Consider the following 22,664-nt stretch of genomic DNA (forward strand, 5'->3'; position numbering starts at 1 on the left):
GTGTGAATTCTTATTATTCTCACGTGTATAGGTGTATAGATTTCAGGATCACATTGGTTATACAGCCACGTTTATACATACTGCCATACTAGTGTCTGTTGTATTCTGCTGCCCTTCCTATCCCCTTCCTACCCTCCTCCTCTCCCCTCCCCTTCCTTCCCCTCCTTTCTCTCTACCCCATCTACCATAACTCATTAGAAAATCAATATGAAGAACATATTTAAATAATGCTTGCAAAAATTTTTAAAAAGTTATCAACAATAACAGTAGTAATTGTTAATCCTCTTTGATTACCTGATATTTCATCAGTTTGTCAATAAAAAATATAAAATTTTTATTTTTAATTAAACACCACTTGTTTAACCTTATTGTTTACACATGATGAAAGGAGGCTTGATTTGTATTAGAAGAAGAAATTTGGAGACCCATTACAGGGCAGTGAACAAAGGTCCCATGTCTCAGTAAAGTCTGAGTTTCTAGGAGAAGAAAAGATGCTAAGTTGAGAAGTAAAATACTGATTTTCATCTTTAGTCCTGTAGCTCTGACATCCTCCTCCTCTTCCTCCTCCTCCTCCTCCTCTTCCTCCTCCTCCTCCTCCTCCTCCTTCTTTACAGTTGTATCTGCTAATATCTTACCCCAGAATGTGAAAAATGGTACCAACACCTATGCTGCATGTATTCTCTTTCTAGGATCACTGTCTTTGACACTTCTGAGAGCAAAATGCAACCAGCAACTGTGTGGCCACTACCACCCCCCACTCTAGTGGATAGAGATGACCATAGGGAACTCATTCAAAAGCCTTGACCCTAATAACAGACAAGCTAGAAGGATAATGATCTGGTACTTTTGACATCTATATCAGCAATCAGGCTTTGTCTGATAAAGTGAGGGATTTACTAAATATAAGATAGGGATACAGATAGTGGTAGACAAAATAAATATGGATATCCTCCTATCTCCCAACCCCCTGTAGTTTGGACTACATCACTTTGCTCCTACATCTTTATAGAAGCCCATTAGAGTTCATTGGATCCATAAAGCAGAAGCATCAACTCTCAGTTCATTTTCTTTAAGGTAGGTAGATAATAACTTTGTGAGACTGACAGGCTATTTATCTATCAGATCAGCTATCAGGTCAAGGTTGAAAAAAGTTTTGGACCATGAGTGAAGTATAAAACAGGGAAGGAAGAGCAAGGAGGAAATAGGGATGGAAATTTAAGGACAGGTATCAGTACCAATTTTATTGCTGAACTTATAATAACAGCTATTTTATGTTACCAGATTTGCCTAGTCTTAAAGAGTTACAAGAATTTGTTATAAATTAATATTTCCAATATAAACACATACCAAATAAAACAGAAACTCTAAATGACTTGGCATGTTTAAGTGATTCTTATGCTCATCTCAGTTTAGGAATATTTGGGAACTTGGCTCATTCTATTGACATTAAGTTATAGCTTGTAGTCTGTTAATTTAAGTTGCCTGTTAAATTAACAGACTACATGCCAGTGTTCAGTTGCATGGTATGGCTGTGATAACTAGGAAACTACTGTTAAAGAAACTAAGAGTTGCCCTTTTGGCTGACACCTAAGGAGTTCTTGGCCTGAATAACTTCTTTTAGTGTCTAAATAATTCTCTAGAACTTCCATTAACTCTTCTGGCCTTTAAGATACAGTAAAAAATAACTTTCTATGTTATAGCTTGTAAATTCTCTTCTGACCTAACAGCATTTAAAATCCCTCAACCATGAAAGCATGGTATATGATATTTATCTGTTTAATAAGACTTCTTTTTCTGATTGAGTACCTGCCTATATCATTTATTTTAAAGTGTCCTCTCTTGATTGATCCAGATGCCTAGGTTACAGATACATTTTAAAAACCACAAGGATAAAAGAAGCAGTTAACACTTTACATCTCTCTAATACACAGATATGGAAAATAAAATAAACTTTCTATGAAAGATAATAAATGCCCTATAAATTAAAATTATCAACTTGACTTTCCAAATCTATTGATTGACTTTATCTATAACTTTGAGAGTTTTCATATTTTGGACTTAGTCATTTTGACCTCTTTGGAATTAATGCACATGTGGTGTGTGATATAGAGTTTATGGATTCTTGTAGCATGGAGGTGCGGTATGTAGTGTGTGTGTGTGTGTGTGTGTGTGTGTGTGTGTGTGTGTGTGAAAGAGAGACAGAGAGATGGAGACCGAGTCAGAGAGACTGTGTGTGCTAGGGATAATGATAGGATATGTTTGTGTGTTAGTTCCATCTTTTTATTAAAGATTTTCAACAGTCTTTACCTCGGTACCCATAGGAGGTAATATGTTACATCAGAAGTCCTTTTTGATGCTAATAGGTCCCCAGGTACTTACAAAGTGTCCCCCTGTCTCCTTGACACAGATAAGAATTTCTGATTTCGTTTTCTTCCTTTACAGTTTTGTACCTAGATTCCTTTGTTTGTATCAGAGAAAGTAATGGGAAGATCTTGGGGTTAATTGAACAAACTTTAGAGAAACAAAGGCTTCAAAAAGTCCTTGAGAGTTTATTTCAGCTGATTCTATTTCCATGCTTTTGGTAATAAATGTGTCTGCACTTTCTGTCTGATAACTTTACCCATTTTTTAGTTTCATTGAAATAATTATTTACTTGATTCTGGCTATGGCATTTCAATTTTGTGACATGTATTTATCTTCTTCTTTTGTAAATATTTTTGTTACCTGTAATCTACATAATAACCACGTAGTCAAACACTTTTATTAATCTCAAATTCTTTTGGTATATGGCCAGCTATTCGCCTTTTTTCTCAAGTAAAGTAATATTTTTTTTGAAAGAAGAGAAACTTTTTAATGCTATGAACTCCTCCAGTCTCTCAGGTTTAAAAATGTAGTGTTAGGTAACAAGGATGCATTCAATAAATAATTATTGATTTCACTTATAAGATTTGGATCATGAAATTACTTGAAAAATGTATGAGCTCCATATCTGGCTTGGATTGGTAGAAAAGTAGGTGAGTCTCATAAAATAACTGTGAAAACTTCCTTCTCTGTTAAAATATGACATTGTTTCTTAGAGAGGCAAAGTAGCTAAGGAGTCCAACTTGTCAATAAAGGTCTAAGCCAGAAGAGAGGAGGTGGTTCCATCAACTGTGCATTATTAATGAAAGGAAGCAAGTTAAAGGAAAAAGGTTAAAAAAAAAAGATTAGTCAAAGAGGGGAAAAAAAAACAGGACTAAAACCTGAGAGAATTATTAAAGAATAAACCAATGTATATGAAGGTAAAAGAGTATAAGGAAGAAGAGGAAAGATTTCATATCTAAAATCATGGGTTGGCTAAATTAAAAAACCCAGGCACATCATATAGACTTTTCAGTCTGGATAGTATCTAAATGGAAAAAAAAAATTGAATGTCAACTGGGGTCTTTCACCAATAAAGTTCAAGGATATTATCAATTCTCACTTCAGACATATTTGGTGAGGTAAGCCAATAGCAAACTGGTCTTGCTGTGGCATACACCAGAGATAGGATAGTTTTCTAAAGTTTCAGCTCCAGTGACACCCATCCTGTGCAGAAGGTATGAGACCCCATGTTACTTGAAGAATGACTCTGAAGTCCCCTATTCTACTATTCTCCACCCACACAAAGGAGCTGGGGAGCGAGAAGAACTGAGATTTAGTGTCATTACTTTTGAATTTGCATATGGCATAGCATTCCTCAATAAAGAGTGTCAAAAAATAGAAATGGGCTGCCCTAGAAATGGAAGTAGGTAAAAGGGATGATTGAAATTGATCCAATTTTGTCTCTTCCTGTCTTTAATCTATATGGTATAAGGATAATTTTGAAAAATTTCGAGTTGTTAGTCCAGATTCCACTCTTCATTAACATTTAAAGCCAAGTCAGTTTAAGTCCGTAAACATCATTATAAAACTTAGGATCATTTAAACTTTTAATAGAATTTGGTGCTTTATACCATCTTTGCAAGTATCCCTAACACACTTATTAAAATTTAGGCACTTGGTTTTAAGTCTCATGTTAGTGGCAAATGCAATTTTGTATCCCGGCCTTGTCCAAAGGAAGGCTAAAATTTAGTAGATACTGTGAAAGCATATTGGGAAAAGAGGGAAATAATAAATCAGTTTAGGATCAGAAAATAAGTGTTAATAGCCATAGAAGGCCAAATTCTAAGATGGCCCTCAAGATTCTTTATCCCTGGTCTATACATGCTATATAATCTGCCTGGTTTAAGTTTGAATATTTTGCATATCATTCTCATGATTAAGTAATATTAAATGAAAAAGATGAAGGAATTTTTTCAGCTATAATTAAGATCTCTGTCCTGTTCACTTTAACATAATCAGCGGAGACTCCTGGGTGTGTCTATTTTTTGATGAGATGACAACACTTTAAAAGAAGGTTGAGAGATCAGTGACAAAAGAAGTTATGGTGAATAGAGAGAAGGAAAGGAGGAGAAAGAGAGAAGGAACATTATTATGAGGTTAGGAACTTGGTGATATAGGAGTGAAGATTCAATAGTGAACAAACACAATAGAATGTTGACTTCATGGAACTGATACAATAGTGGAAAATAACACAGGTAACCTACAAATAGCACATAAAGGAAGCCACCAAAAAATCATTTGTGACAAGTTTGATAGAGAAAATAAAGTGTGATCCAGAAAAGTCTATTTTCTGAGCAGATAACAATTGGACAAAACTTGTAAAGCATCTCAGAAAGAGAAAACATCGAGTGTTAAGTTGCAGAAAGTTGGCCAGAATAGGGGGAGTTCACCAAGAAATGGAGAGGACAGTCTGAAATGAGACCTGTAGCAGATTTAAGCCAGATTAGGAAGGTCTTGTGGAGCCAAGAAGTAAATTTTTATCCTGAGAATGTTGAAAATACTTGGAGAAATTTCAAGCATTTAAGTAATTTGACTTGATTGATGTCAGGTTGATAAGAATGACAATGGCTTACACTAAGACAGAGGCAGTAGAAAGAAAGGGAAAGACAAGGATTTTAGTTATATTTGGAGTCAGAATTGAGGAGGTTTCCCAGTAGATTCGGTGTGATACCTGAAGAAAAGTACTAATCAAAAAGTATTAACATCATTGCACATACATGTATTGAAATACAACATTGCACCCTATAAATGTGTGTACTCATTATGTGCCAAATTATAAATTAAATATATGGTTTAAATAATAAAGTGAAAAACAAGACTTATAGACATTTGGTTTGAAGAGCTAATTGGTTGGTGATACCATTTATTCAGATGAGGACTATTAAAGAAGAAAGAGCTCTGTAGGGAAATCCAAACAAGATTGTTTTAATGCATTACATTTAAGAATTCTGGTGGACTTTTTTTCTTTTACTTGCAAATGAAAATATATATATATATATCAACTGCTTGCATTTGCTTTCCGTATGGTATAGAAAATTTTCATGAACCCAGTGGCTTACAACAACATACCGTCATAACGCATATGTTTTGTTTGAGTTTGAATATTTATAGCATATCATTCTCATGATTAGGTAATATAAACTGAAAAAATGAAGAGTTTTTTTCAGCTATAATTAAGATCCTGTCCTGTTCACTTTAACATAATCAGAGGAGACTCTTAAGTTCACTTAGATTGTGGCAGAGTTCATTTCCTTGCATATGTACTAGTATTTGAGATAGTCTTCTTCTTCAAAGGTAATGAGGAGAACAAAACTTGATGGTAACTCTGCTGGCAAAATGAATGGCATATGATGTAACATACTTACAGAAGCAGTTAGAAGGTTGTATGTACAATCAGGGAGAGGGCAATGAAATAATGAGTATACCAGAAGATACACATCATGGCAACACTTTAAAATCTGTCACAGCAGCTCGGCAAAATAACTGAAGTATATGCTCATGTAAGTGAAAAGCTGGATGAGTATAGGTTTATATTACAGCAGGATTGGGACAACTTTGGTCTTCTTTTCAATGATGTCTGGAAGTCACATACTGATAAAGTGAACATAAAGTCAAAGAAATGCGCTACTTAGTGAAGTGTATCATGCTGCTTAGAGCTTGAACTCCCCTGGGGGTAACCAATACCATTTTATCCATATATTTTTAAGGATATAAAAATAATAGTTTGTAACTTTCAAACCATTCACAGTCTGAATTTTACTATGTGATCATCAGTAGATGATAGGCCTTTCAGTGAACATGTCCAAGAGAAATAATAATCGAGTCTCAAATAATTGTTACGAATCGTGGTTGTTCAAACCATAAAGATAATTGCATTTTCTGTAACTAAAAAGGCCACAGGCATTGAGGGGGGATTCTGGACCACTTATTATTACTGCCTCTTCTTTCAACTGTTGTGTGAAAACTTCTACCTTCTTTAAAACCTTACAGGAGTAGAGTTTGGGGAATCTTCTAGTTCTTAAAATTGTCTAATTTTATATAATTGTCTCAGTTGACCTTGTGAGCAGAATAATTAAATAATGTTTGATTATAATTTAAGTGATAACTAAGGATTTGCTTAGTAGAGAGATAAGGAAGAGAAGTTTAGAAACCATTTACCCATAGAGTGAAGTTTCTTTAAAAGTGTAATTACTGATGGGAGGAAAAGTGTATAAATGTGCAGAAGAAATTCATGACTGGTGAAAACATCTAAGGAGATTACAAAAGAAATTCAAACAGAGAAGTCAGTTAAGAACATATGCTTTAGCTGCTCCTGGCCACTTTGGTAAACATGGAATACAGAGAAGCTCCCTTGAGTTGCTATTGTTTTTGTCATGGCTAGTGATTGAATGTGCCAAGAAGATTGAGATTACAAAGTGGAGTTGAAGAGATCCTCCTATAAATTAAATATGATCCCTGTCTGACTAATAATCACTTTAAGGCTTGGGTAGATTCAGGGGAGAGCTAAGGAAAATAATATTCATCAAATGGAAATCGATGTTGGTTTAGGTGACACAGTACTCTTATGTATCTACTACAGAGAGTCCTAGACCCTTATATCCTATTCTCTACCTGACATTTTGATTTGAATGTTGAATTGGATATCATTTTTCTGTTTTCAGCTTTTATTTTACAGTTGTCTAGCATTTTTACTCTCAGGTATCTACTAAAATAATCTTCTGTTACTCTGGGACACCCTATAAACCAAGTGGAGCAGAACAAATAATAACCAATGTTTGTTATCATAAAGGAGAAAAGCTGATCCAAACAAGGTCACAGGATAGAATATTTTCTATGATATAAGGAGGTTGATTCATAGTGGGGTAGGGAGGGGAAGCATGGGAGGAACAGAGGAACTCTAGATAGGACAGAGGGCTATGGGGGAAGGGAAGGGGTATGGGGTTAGAAATGATGGGGATGTGATGGACATTATTATCCAAAGTACATGTATAAAGACATGAATTAGTTTGAATATACTTTGTATACAACCAGAGATATAAAATATTGTGCTCCATATGTGAATAAGAATTGTAATACATTCCGCTGTCATATATAAATTTTAAAAAAATTAATAAAAAAGTTCACAGGATTACTGAGGGATCCTCTTGAAGCTTCTGGTATGACTGAGCTATAGTATATTTGTGGATATTTACTATGCATATGACATTATCCTGGGAAACTCAGTATCATCCTAGTTCATTTTGAGAGAAAATGACTATATGGAAGTAGATTTGTTTTTTCTCTTTCTGAGACTATTTTTAAATTAGAAAGACAAGAACAAATATGGTCAAGTTCTTGGTTTAAGTTAGAATTATAATCATTCTCTTTCCTGAATTTTATATCACTTACTCAGTGATGTTTAAAAATTAAAGGACACAGCCTTTACATATGCAAGGCTTTCATACCCATAAATGATACAGCACAATAGAGGAAAAGGAAAACAGGCAATCATAGAAATGGAAAAACTGTCAAGCTACACAGGATGCTCTTTGAGGTTTTGGATTCTTTATATTGAAGAAACATATCCTGGTTTCAGACAGCCTGGCTCCTTTGTAGGTTCACTGATGAATCTTTTATGTCCAGCTATTTATGTCTCTAAAGCCAGGCTGTATAGCCAGTTAAATCAGGAGGAACCATTAATCTACATCTCCCTAAACAGAGCAGGCAAGCTACTACCAAGTGCCTCCATGGGAACTTCAAATTTTAAATATACACTAAAACTATGCTCAATAAGAGTTCAATAACCACAGCATATTTGTTCAATAAATGAACATTGGAGAAAATGTTCTAAGAGAAACTTGGAAAAAAAAAGCCCATAAGTGGCCTATAAAAATCAAATTTGCCTTTAATGAAAAGGGATATTGTGATGAAAGGGACTTATTGACTCAAAATGGACACTTAGAAGAGTCTTTCAGAAAGAAAAGAGAGCATCCTAGACAGATACTATGGTTTAAAATAAGAGATAAACAGACAACAAATAGTTCAACATGAAGCTAAGGAACAAGAATGGAATAGAGAATACACCTTTACCCAAGAGCTGCTAATTGATATGATTATTCCAAAAGGAAGCTAAAGTTGCTTAAAGACCATCTTTTAGGACCCTGGCAGGGAAAGAACAAGAAACAAACTTAGGGGAGAATCGTGGCCCCCTTGTGAAGTCTACGGGGATTTCTAAATGGAAAATGTGATCTGCACAGGAGCTCTCTGTCTGCCAAGTCCCACAAATAAGCACAAAATAGATTTACCAAATAGTGAAGAAAATTGAGATTAGAAAACTATTTAACTTACTGGGATTTTATTGATGAGAGAAGGGTACACATTACTTAATGGTAACACACACTGTGAATGCTATAAGTACATCTTGCAGTATGAAACAGAGCATGTCAGTATGTCCTCAAGAGACTAGAATCTAGAATAATCTAGAATAAACTGCAGTTCAGCCTTAACTTATACTTCAACCCATGCCAGCATTTCTTAATAAGCCAGGGCTTATTTTGTTGTTAAAATAAGAAAATACTGTCAATTTATTTTATAATAACTTTAATGTAATGTAGCCATATTTTTAAATGAGTATTTGATGTAATACTAACATAATTGACAAAAATGTTTGATTTATTTAAGCAATTTTGTTATATTGATATAGATGATAACACAATACATATTGCTAATCCTTTCTATTATCTCCAGTTCTCCTTTGTGGTGGCAAATATGGTTATTAAATTTACTGACACAGGTTGGGCACTGTGGTGCACACTGTGATCCCAGCAGCTTGGGAGGCTGAGGCAGGAGAATCACAAGTTCAAAACCAGCCTCAATAGCTTAATCGAGCCCTAAGCAACTCAGTGAGATCCTGTATCTAAATAAAATACAAAAATGGGCTGGAGATGTGGCTCAGTAGTTAAGTGCCCTTGAGTTCAATTCCCTGTTCAAAAATAAATAAATAGATAGATAAATGAATAAATAGGCAAGCTTTACTTGTCCAGCTTATTTGAGACAGATTCCAAAAGTAAAAGACATTCTTGTATTAGAATTCAGGTGAAGGATTTAGAGGCAAGCAGAAAACAACATACAAAGATAGGTATGTCCTACCTCATTCAAATAAACAGACCAAGTAGAGAACAGGATAACAGGTAGAGAATAGAAATCTAAAACTTAAGGCTGAAAACCAAAAATATGTATGTGCATGTGTATATGTTTGTAATTATCCTAAAGTTAACAATAGATTTAGAGAGCAGATGTGATCCTGCAGGAAAATAGTGTGTCTAGAGAGGAAAATAGGCCGGTATCTAGAAATTTCCGCAGGGGAATGAATGATCCTTGAAAACCCGAACTGTATCCCTAAGATACACCTTGTATACACCTTGCACACAGAGCTCCAGATGTCTGATTTCTTATTAGGTTATATAATAAAATCTTATGAAAACAGAGCCAAAGAAAACTGGTAAAATTATACAAATTTATGACTTCTATTCCCTAACCAGGTCTATAGTTCAGATTTAATAGCCAAGGTATGTAGTGAGGAGATATTTTATTATTATTTTCTTTCAAGAACAAGACCTCCAAAGCATACAGCCTATAGTCTACTGGGTTCTCTTACAAAGTAAATAATTAATATATAATGCTAATAAAATTGCCATTTCTAACAGAATTTAATAGTCTTAAAATGTCAAATTAAAAATAGGGTGTCAGTGAGAACACAGAGAACATAAAATACTATCTACATGTTTTAGGTTAATTATTATTATTTATAATTATTATTCTTCAGAATTCTTCAAGAAAATTATGGGCCTAACAGAAAAATGGAAAAGGAAATTTCAGAGAAGTATAGTTTTGTGCCTCACCTTTAATAGAGAGAGACACAGAGTACTTTCAACTAAATGTGTTTAATCCCATAGAAGGTTGTTATTAGTGACCAAACAACTACATTTTTAATTAATGTATGGGTTTTTATTTCTGATTTTCTGATTTTCATTTTTATGAAGATGATTAACTTTTAAGACAAGATGCAAATAAATCAATATGTGGAAATAAGGGAAGAAGGCAATATCCACAGGGAAAGTTCTATAACATGTGGATAAGGATACTAAGCATCTCTTTAGCAAAGCTATATATTATATTTTATTTTGGTTTCTGTGCTAAGAAAAACATCAAGGAATATTTCTCTTCATGTAAATCTAAAAAAATTTGTCTATAATAATAAATAAATCATTCATCAGAACTTTAATTTTTAAAAGTAAAGAAAATGGCTCTTACCTAAAAATGAACTAATTGAACTTCCAAGTCCTTTTTTAATGTTAGGTATTCTACTGATATTGCAAAGCTTTGAATACAGTATCTACACTCATTTAATAATTAAGGAAATGCATCATTTGTCTTAATATTATCATTTTTATTTTCAAAACCAAGAAGGAATGTACTTAAAACAAAAGCAAAATAATCCAAAAGGTTTACGTTAGAAGTTTAACAAGGTTAATAAAATATCTAAAAATTTACCAACCTTTCACCAAACAATATGTAACACCAGAATTTAAATCATTGAGTTTACCAAAATAAATATTGTGATGATGGTCTTATCATCATATTACTGTGTTTTAAAAAGGGAACATACATTAATATGAGGAACAAAATAATCCTTTGCAAATTATTTTTTAAGGATTCTTATAAAATTCATTATTTTTACCAAAAATACAAGTGTTTGATAATTAAAATTTCTATAATTTTAATGTTTTCTGGGAGTGAATATGTATATGTATGTGTGTACATACGTATTTATATATGCATGTACAGTAAGTACTTGGACATATGCATATATACTGTGTTCATATGTGTATATACATTATGTACATACACAAATATTTATGCTTATGTGTGCACATATATACATGGTGTCACCTCGTCATGTGGTCATTTAAATTTATTTCTTAAAATTATTCAAATGGCAGTGCAAGGTGGCACATGCCTATAATCACAGCAGTTCCGGAGGCTGAGACAGGAGAATCACAAGTTTGAAGCCAGCCACAGCAATTTTTCAAGGCCCTCAGCAACTTAATAAGAACCTGTCTCACAATAAAAAATAAATAAACAAACAAACAAATAAATAAATAAATGGCTGAGTACATGGCTCAATGGCTAAGTACCCCTAGGTTCAATTCCTGGTGCCAAAAAAATTATTCAAATCACTTCATTAATTATTGATGTCTATTAATCTTTAATATTTAAGTTAGGAAACTGTCTACACTGAAATAATGGATCATTGTTGTCTAAAATTGAATTCCTGTAACATACTTACTTGTGTGCCCCAACAAAAGATAAATGGCAGCCAGTTTCAATTATCATTCTGAGAAAATGTTTACAACCATGACATGCTTAGAAAAAGCACATGACAGCAAACAAGTAGTGTGGCCCACTCTTACCTCCTCTGGTGAGGGCCTGAGAGCAGGATTCATGAAGGTCACACTCGAACTTGACATGATTGACTGATATGTTATGGTGGACATTGAGGACTGGTGGTATAAACAAGTTGTGGACACAAATTCATGTTAGACCAAAATTACTTATTTCATTTTTGTTCAAGCTAAAAATAGCTAAAGAATGTTGGGCTTTAATTTGTGCAGACCAAAGCTATGAGGAGTGAATGCTAGGTTTGGAACTCAGCAATATTCACTCAAAAGGCAATGTCCAGTAAGAAAGAAAGCATTCTATTGATCTCACAAGTAATAATGATGATAATAATAATAATAATAATAATAATAATAATAATAATAAATAGTAATAATAAAAATTCAAAACTTTGGCAAGGCATCTTGCCTGTGTACATGTATGTTTCTATATGTATGTATATGCATATATGTACAGGTGTGCATACTTCTGTACCTCTGTGTGCATGTAGGGGTGTGTGTGTGTGTGTGTGTGTGTGTGTGTGTGTGTGTGTGTGTGTGAATGGCTTTGAGCATAAAGGGAAGTAATTGTTTTAAATAAGATATTTAAAACTTATAGTGCCAAAAGCAAAAATGAAAGATTAAAGATATGGGAATACATATATTTGTAACTATTTTGTATACTTGAAGTCTGGGTATTAATGTATTTTTCATGGTGCTAGAGATGTTGAGTGGAAAATTGTTGCATATTCTGGTTAGGTGGGTATAGGTCTTTCTCTTCATGTACTATGTATTGAAATCCCAATTCTTTCTGGACATGAAGAATTTCGAAGTTATTTTCTTGTCTTATCCTTTCTCAATGCTTCATTTTAGAAAGTATACCTATAGTGTAGCAAAGGGGAAACTTGCCTTTGTCACGTGGCCAAACAGGGGAGAATGAATGTGACTGTAATCCTAATAATCTAAAACTGCTTGATACTTTATAAACACTTCATAATTGTCAAAGAAAGAACAGCTATAGACCCAACACACCCACAATAATTGTTCTTTGTAGTATCAAAGAGTATCTGTTCCTCTCCTGTCTCCATAATTAATCATTCTGATATATTTCTGAAGTAAGTATACTCAAGAAGTGATATTTAGAAAGAGATGTGTCATGGCTTAGATGTGAGGTGTCCCCCAAAATCTCACTTGTGAGACAATGCAAGAATTGATCCCTCATGTGACAAACTGAGTGGTAACTGGAGGCAGGTTGGATGTGGCTGGAGGAAGGGTTCATTGTGGGCGAGGCTATGAGATATGTATTTTGGATCTGGAGAGGGGAGTCTCTCTCTCGGTTTCTTGATAATCTTGTGAGCTGCTTCCCTCTGTCATACTCTTTTGCCATCATGTCCTGCTTCACCTTGAGCCTGAGGAATGGAGTCTGCTGTCTATGAATTGAGTGCTCTGAAACCTTGAGTACCTAAATTAACTTTTTCTCCTCTATAATTGTTTTGGTTGGTCCTTTAGTAACATCTGACTAAAACAAGATGCACCTTCCATCATGCCCTGTCCTTCATTCTATTTAGGTCACTATTTTAGAACCCTTCAATGCTGTGCTGCAGATGCACAGTTATAGAAGACATTTTTGTTATTTATTATTTTCTCTGCAGAGATCATTATATACTGTACAAAGACCACTTAAAACACAAATGGAGAAACAAACTCAAGGAAAATATCATAGGTCGAATGATTAAGATATTCTCCTCATGAATAAAGTACAGATTGAAGAGTGATGATAATACTTGAATTATACTTCTTTGAAGACAATATGGCCCAATTTAAAAATGTATGTGGGTGTGTATATATATAATAATACGTATAGATATGTGTGTGTGTGTGTGTGTGTGTATATATACATATATATATATATATATATATATATATATATATATATATATATAATGTCATTTAAATTTTTAATTGTTTGCAAATGCCATGCTGAGTGCACATTGTTAACTGTCTTGTAGAGGACATAGCTAACATGCACAATCAGATCAGCATGCTTGCATACATATCCTAACAGTTCCATAAATTTAAAAACTAACTAAGCAGTCCAAGCTGATTTTATTCAAAATTCTTTGAGGTTAACATGGGTTAACTTTGCACTTCACAGAAAACAGAGTTTAAACTACTATGAATACCAAACACTGAAAAATGGTAATGATATTTTTAGAAGTATCTATCTTTCATATTTTCATTTCTTGGTTATTACAAATGTGTTTTCAGTCTTAGTTTAGTTTAGGATAGGAATGTTGAATCATTTAATTGAGAGTGAGCATATTTAATGACATTTGTAATGACTGTTGTATTTCTTTATGCAATCAGTGGTCATGAGATGCCCAAAGTTGGTGTGTTGTAAGCTTTTGCCTTGACTTTGATGTTTCTGATGTTTATTGACATTTTCATGCCACCTTTTGAAATATAAGTCACATACCATAGGATTCTCCATTTAAAGTATATAATTCAGTGTTTTTTTATTAGACTTATAATGTTATGTAGCCCTTACTGTTGTCCAGTGGCAGAACATTTTCATCACTCCAAGAACAAACTATGAGTACATTAATGGTCAATCGCCACTTTCCCCTCCCTTCAGACTCTGAATACTCTCAGCTAAGCTACTTTCCAACTCTATGGACTCACCTATTCTGGGTATTTCATATAAAACAGATGGCATAATGTATCCAAATATATTTTAATTGAAATAGATTCACAGAACAGCAAAGCCTTTATTTTTTAAGACCCTAGACAGCTTGTCATGCACAAGACATTACCAGAAACCTCCTAATACTAAGATATGTATTATAGATGAATATAGATCTATAAAAATCCATTTATTTTACCCTTTTGGGAAATTTTATTTATTAAAGTTTTGAATGGGATAAAGTATTTTTCTGCATGTTTTTTTAGCTTTATTTGTTGGTAGAGTCTAAAAAAGAACTATTTTTACAATTATTGCCTGGACTCTTGTAGAAAAACTTCTCATGAGAGCTTTTTATTTTATTGAGGATGAACTTTGAAATTATTTCAGAAAACTACAATATTAATTTTAACAATTTGATTATTAATGAATAATAATGATTTTTTTGAATAGTAATAAAATTAATTAATGTCACATGTAGATTTTTGTTTGTAAGTAACCCGGTGGTTAATGCTGACACTCTAATCTGGTTTTAAGTATTCTAGACATTTTCCAGTATTGACTTTCTCATGATTATTTCAGTCTACAAGTTGGCTTCCACAGTGTTCCTAGTCTTATCACATTCCCCATACCTGTTCCTATTGTCTACATCCTGTTAATCCAGATAGATTGCTCCATACTTTGGCCTTGATTTTGTAACGTGCCATTTATATCAGGCATTGGAGAGGAGAAGGGCATTTGTGTACAGTAACAAAAACAACTTAAAATTAAATACTTGGCTTATATGTCTTCTTAAGCCTGTAAAACATTTCTATTTACTCATGCTTTATGTTTCCCAATCCTCTTTACTTTTATTGCCTGTCTCTTCCTTGTCTTTGCCCTCCAGCATTCCAAGAAGATAATGAAAATATAATAAACTTTCTCATTGTAGGAAAAATAAATAACTATTTCTACCACCAAACTCTCAAGATTGGGATACTGTGTATTAAAATGTAACAAATAAAACAAAATAATACCTCAGTGCATGTTCCTCAAACAATAGAGATGTGCCTCTGGCCTCAACCTTTGCTTTCTACATTATATCTGCAAAGGAAAGGGGAGACTAAGGAGCTGGTTAATAAACTCTTCATTTAAAGAATAAATATGACTGTCGTTAATTGTGTTTTAGAGTGAAAATTGATTTTCCTGTTATTACAAATTTACTTTTTAATTCTCATTTTACTTTTTTAAAAACAGCAAAAGGCATCTATTCAGATCTAGAATCACTTTTGTAATAATTATTGACTAGCAAGGAACTAAAATAGGTTTCTGTATTTACATCTGGATGATAATTCACTTTGGTCCAACTTCTGCTCCATTTTGAAGTTTTCAATTCTTCACATTAGGAACAAAAGAAAAGCTATTTTGCCTGAATAAGTTTATGGCAAAGTTATTTAGAGCCAATAATAATACGGTGCCCTATTAAATCTTCATGTTGGTAAATACCATAACTTATCTCAAAAATGCAAATTCAGAGGAACCAAGGGATGGCCTAAGGAGAGAAATTAGAAATGATCCTCTGCACAGGTAGATTAATCTCTCCCTAAACTGATATGGTGGGAAGATTTCAATTCTGTCTATCTAAAGCAGGGACTCATAACTCCAGGTTCACAAATGAATTCAGTCAATTTGCCATTCTACTCACAGCATGTACAAATCATAATTTTATGATCATTTTTTTCTGAGATAAATGTCCACAGATTTCAACATTTTTCAAATTATAGAATTAGCTTTTCAATGATTTATAAAGGACTGAGAACCACTGTTTTGAAAAATGGATCTTGCTATCAGGATATAAGCTGGAGAAATTCCCTTTTATTAGTACAATACACTCAGAATGGCAAGTAAGAAAACTAAACTGCAAATTTTAGTTTTTATTTGAGTATATTGATTTTATTCTTCACCTTTAGGATATATTTTAGTGACTTAGAAGAATGATTTAGTGAAAATTTACAAATTGGATTTAAGTGAAACTTAATTATAAAATTAAAGAATAAATTGTATCCATATAATTGACTAACAGTGCATGCCAATTGAAACCAAGTAACTAATTAGTTACTAAAGCAGAGGAAGGATGAATACCTATGAGGAGTTTAGGTGGTATTCTGATTTTGGAAGACAGTTACACTAAATGATCTCCAAGGTCCACAATAGCTCCTAAGAATAACTGTTGCAAGGAATATGTGTCTCATATTATGTTCCTCAGAAATTTCCAACAAAACGCTGTTCAAGGTACATTAACAGATAAGTAGCTAGCAAAATTGATCCTAATCATTTTTTTTTAATTCATGATTTCTTTAGTAAGTAGATGTGCATGACCTAAGATGGTCATTAAAAGGCTAATCCTCAGGACAGTTCTAAATATTCACATTTAAAGGGTACATACCAATAATGACAATTTGAAAAAATAAAATAAGCCTATATTCTGAATTTTCTTGAGTTAACAATTTTAATTGAATCATAAAAATAGCATGCGTTTAGGAGATACTATGCCATGTTTTGATTCATGCATATATTGTGCAATGATCAAATAGGAAGAACATCTCTCTCTCCTTATTTATTGTATCTTCATGTTGAAAAAAATTACAAATCCTGTCTGCTAACTTTTTTTAAAAAAATATTTTTTAGTTATAGGTGGACACATACCTTTATTTTATTTTTATATGGTGCTGAGGATCAAACCAGGTGCCTCATGCATGACAGGTAAGTGCTCTACCACTGAACAATAACCCCAGCCCCAATGCTAAGTCTTTTATTTTTAATTAATTTATTTTTTAGTTTTAGGTGGACATAATATCTTTATTTGATTTTTATGTGGTTTTGAGGATCGAACCCAGCACCCTGCACATGCCAGGCGAGCACAGTACACTGCTTGAGCCACATCCCCAGCCCAAGGTTTTTTTTTTTTTTTAATTTTTTTTTTTAGTTGTAGTCAGACACAATACCTTTATTTTATTTATTTATTTTTTTAATGTGATGGTGCTGAGGATCAAACCCAAGGCCTTGCATGTGCATGTGGCTCACTTTACCGCTGAGCCACAATCCCAGCCCTGTCAATACTAACTTCTTTTTAATGCAGTACGTTATTATTAAGTATAGTCATCCTCCTATGGAATAGAACACCAGAACTTCTTGCTCCTATCTAACTAAAACTTAATGTTGATTGATCAACCTTTCCTCCTCCATCTTCCCATACTCTCTCCAGTGTCTAGTAACCACAATTCTACTCTCTATTTCTGTGAGATCAACATTTTCAGATTCCACATTTGTTATGGTTTGGATATAAGGTGTCCCCCAAAAGCTCATGTCTGAGAAAATGCAAGAATGTTCACAAGAGAAATATTGGCTTTTAAAAGTCTAACTAAATCAGTAACTTAATCTCTTGATAGGGATTAACTGTGGAAATTGAAGTGGTAAGGTGTGGCTGGAGGAGGTAGGTATTGGGGGTGTAGTTATACGGTATATATTTTATAGTGAAGCCTCTCTATGCTTTCTGACCACCACATGAGCTGCTTCCCTTCACCACAGGCTTCCGCCATGATGTCCTGACTCACCTTGAGCCCGGAGGATTGGAGTGGGCTGTCCATGGCTGAAACCTCTGAAATCCTAAACCTTCAAATACACTTTTCCTCCCCTACAATTGTTCTGGTTGAGTCCTTTAGTCACAGCAGTCACAGCAGTCCTTTAGTCCTTTAGTTTAAACTGACTTAAACCACACTTGAGTGTGATCATGTAATTCTTCTCATTTTGTGCTTGGATTATTTTACTTAACATAATGATCTTCAGTTCCATTAATATTGTTGTGAATGACAGAATTTCATCATTTTTTTTTACAAACTAATAGTTTTCTATTGTGTATAAGTACCGCATTGCCTTTATCTGTTTATCAGTTGATGGAAACTTTGGTTATAAATGGTATCCCAACAATAATGGGAATGAAAATGGATTTCTTTGACATGCTGATTTCATGTTCTTGGATGTATATCCAGGAGTGAATTGCTGTATCTTATGTTAATTCCTCTCTTGGGGATCCTCCATACTGCCTTTCACAGGGGCTGTACTAATTTACAGGCACACTGAATTCTTCAAGGGCTTTTGATGTTCTGAACTGTTGCAACATTTGGTGCCTCTTTATTAAGGACCTTGTCATTTACTCTGGTTCAAAAATTTGTTGTCCTCACTAACCTTTGAGAGGTGTTTACCCTGTACTTCTCAAAGCCTCTACTTCTTCCTTTCTTGTTAATCTACACTTCATTTTTTAAAAATTAAGGCAATTAACTTTTTTTTCCCACACTTCCTTTCTAGAGATTTTCTTATCCACTTTTCTTATAGTTTAGTATTCTTTAGACATATAATTAAAATAACTTGGGAATCATATCACCCAAAGAAAGCTTATCCATCAAATTGAATAAATGTGCTGATGACTCTCTACCAGTATTTCTATTTTGACTAAATACCCCAATTCTATTTGTCTCTGACCATCCATATAATTAAACTTTGTGGTAAGCAACCTGTATCATGCTACTCTATCATCATACAAAAGAAGTCTTATCTACCTTGCACAAAAAAAAAAAGCCATCTTCATACACTTGCCCAGTGAGTTCATCCTGATAGTTACAAAGCTCCTCTGGTTGATTATGACATTCTTCCCATTATCTGGCTTGAAACTGTTTCACTAACTATGCATTCAATCAAATGAGAGATTTTAAAATATCATATCTTAGTGTTTTAAATTGAATATAATATGTTATATATGACCCACCCCCAGGAAGAGTAAAGCTAGACTATTGTCACTTATCTCTGATATTTATTTCTCCTGGTACATTATGTGACACAATGAGATATCATAAAGGTTATACTGCCTTATAAATTTACTTTCAGTTTTTACCTAAATCTCTTTCCTTGGGAATGATGAACGAGCATAGTTTGTAATTCTAAAATTTTGTTCAAAGGATTTCTCCTACAGTTTTAGTATTATAAAGTTGATGAACACTCATTCTATATCTTACTCAACTGGTTAAAAAGTGTGGAATAGGTAGGGATAATGAGAGCACTGTGGCATATTTAAGGAATTTTATTCAGGTAAGTTTTTTTAAAAAAGTCATGAAACACAGAAGGAACAATATTTTATTTTGTGACCCAGAACACATGTGTATACTTAAATATTTATGTATGCCTAAATTCAATTAGGTTTAATAATTAAATTTTTATTCCTGCTGTAAATTAACCATTCTGATATTTTCTGTTCTATTTGGTTTTATTCTATTTCATTTTCTGTAAATTACTTGTTGTGTCTTACTCTATTAGCTAGTGACCACTATATGATAAAACACCCTAAAATCTCATTTATTCTTGCTCATACATCCATGGATTAACTGGGATTCTGTTGATTTAGTGTGGGTTTGGCTGGTTATGACTCTAGACTGCATGTTGGTTCTAATCTGGGGACCAGAACCAGTGGGCTACAGTGGATATGTTCTATTAATATCAGAGAAGAAAAAATAAATATATATAACATATCCATACATATACATATATACACACTATGTTGGACAGGTAGAATAACCTAGGCATGTTTTTTTTTATATAGCGTTAGAAAAACAAAAGTATAGACCAATTGTACAAAGCAGTCGTCATCACTCTTTTTTTGCTACTCGCATCTTATTCACTAAGTCACATAATTGGGATGAAAAGCTAGGGTGAAGAAATATGTTTTACTCACCATGAGACCAAAAGAAGCCTTGTGACTCAGCCCAACTTCATAAAGAAAATTATATTTCCACTGTGAACCTGTCATAGAATGAGTGAATATTTGTGGAACAATAATCTATTATACCCCTACCAAAATACTTTTATATCCCATTTATACGTTACCTCCATTAGTTCCAAGTTGATATTGACCCATTGATCAGAACCCTGAATAAAATTATTTATCAAATGATTAATCCACTGTCCTTGCATTTAGTTCATCATATATCATTAACATGAAATAACATGATTTTTTGGAATTGAGTTTTTTTATTGTATTCCCTTGAGACACCAGTATTACCAGTTAAGTAGGAATTAGGTTGGCTCAACATACAGTCTGGTAACTATTTTAACTTTATAATAATTAATGTATCTTCTTATAAGCATTTATAAGTTCTCATTGGGATTATCCATTCTAATATTTTTTTCAGAAACAATATTAGATACTGTTGACAAGTAGGTCAAATGTGCTATGTGGGCTAATATTGTATTTAGATATACTATCACTGGTTTTTAAACAGATAATTGCTATGTAATCCATCAAAAGCATATCCATATTGAACTTTCTCAAAAAATGTTTTCCTTTTTAAAATGTATATAATGATTTTCTTGAAATCAGAGATGATATATATTTGTCTACATCAACTCTATATTGTAAATTATAATCACAGAGTCTCCAGTTTAGAAAGTACCCAATAAATGAATAATTATGTAGCTTCTTATTTAGAAAATCTGCTACCCTGATACATGTCTATTAATCTGTGATATTTGCTTTTCTTCCAGTATCTGAAATATTGCTGAAAGTGGTTTAGTAATCTTTCTAAAATGTGTCTTTATCTATGAAAGACATATGGAGTAGATGAATTAAATTCATTAGCGTTGTTCTCTTGAAATTATTATCTACTCTTAGTTATATTTTCCCAATACTATGGTCATTATTTATGTATTTTTCCAGAAGGAAAATTAGTTATGACAGAATCAAATAGAGATTTAACTGAGAAATTCTTTTTATCATTGTGTAAACAGTTTTCTCAGATTGTGCCTTGGATCTTGAATTTACTGAAAAACTGATGGAAATGTGTAAAATTTTGATCAACATATTATTATGAGAAGTGTGTGTGTGTGTGTGTGTGTGTGTGTGTGTGTGTAGAAAGAGGACATAATTAAGATATATATGTATATTAACTATATATACATGTTATACATGTATAACATAAATGAGCTCATTTTTACATAAATAATTGAAATTTAGTGTGAAAATTTCTGTTGAAATTTGGGTAATGTAACTGGAGAACACTACATACAGATAATTCAGTGCAATCTGGAGAATTTGAGGAGAGGTATTTTATTGCCATTTCTCTGAAGTGGTTCATGAATAATGGGTAGGTATTTTCAAAAGAAAAGAAAAGCAGGAAATTCTGCGAAGAAATTTTCTTATGGACAATGGCTGACAGCAATCATAGGACGGGTATGATTTAAGGTCCTAAGGTGTTCTTTGAGATAAGAGTTGATGTAACTACATTGAAAGTATAAAGTGTTGATAAGTCGGGTGGAGGATAGAACATGAAGTAGTTTCATACTGAAGAGTTTAGAATGTGGCCTGAGGAAATGGGAATCAAAATAATTTTTAATGTAAAAAGTGACAGGACTCATTTTACTTCTTTGGGAAAGTACCATGGTAATAGTGTGTGAAAGGGTTTGGAAACAGACAACACTCATGTTTTCTAAAATGATTTAGAAAGAATATTATTAGCATCCAAAGTAAACAGTGGTAGTATATATAGAAATATAAAAATAGATTGCAGAGACTGTATTTTTATATGACTGACATTTTTTAGTATTAATTTGATGTTAAGAAGAAGTGAGGGGCTGGGGATGTGGCTCAATTGGTGGTGCGCTTGCCTGGCATGCATGCAGCCCGGGTTTGATCCTCCTCAGCCCAGATACAAACAAAGATGTTGTGTCCGCCGATAACTAAAAAATAAATATTAAAATTCTCTCTCTCTCTCTCCCTTTCTCTCTCTCTCTCTCCCTTTCTCACTCTCTCTTTAAAAAAAAAGAAGAAGAAGTGAAAGATGATTAAATAATTGAAGTTGGTATCAGTAAGCAAAAAAAAAAATTGAGAATGGAGAGGGGGAAGTAAATATTATTTTGTATTATATATTTTTTTTCACAGTATATACAGAGTCCACCATTTTCTGGGAAAAAAGATTTATAACTAGAATTTGACAAGGGAATGAAAATACAAATACAGATTTGGGAGTATTTTAAGAAGAAAATTAAATTAATGGTAGAAACTTGGTGTGCTTAGTTAGCTTTTTTGTTGCAATTAAAAAAATATCCCAGAAAAAACACCTTAAATGAGGAAAAGTTTATTT

This window comes from Callospermophilus lateralis, unplaced genomic scaffold, assembly GCF_048772815.1.
Source record: "Callospermophilus lateralis isolate mCalLat2 unplaced genomic scaffold, mCalLat2.hap1 Scaffold_112, whole genome shotgun sequence".
Taxonomy (NCBI): domain Eukaryota; kingdom Metazoa; phylum Chordata; class Mammalia; order Rodentia; family Sciuridae; genus Callospermophilus; species Callospermophilus lateralis.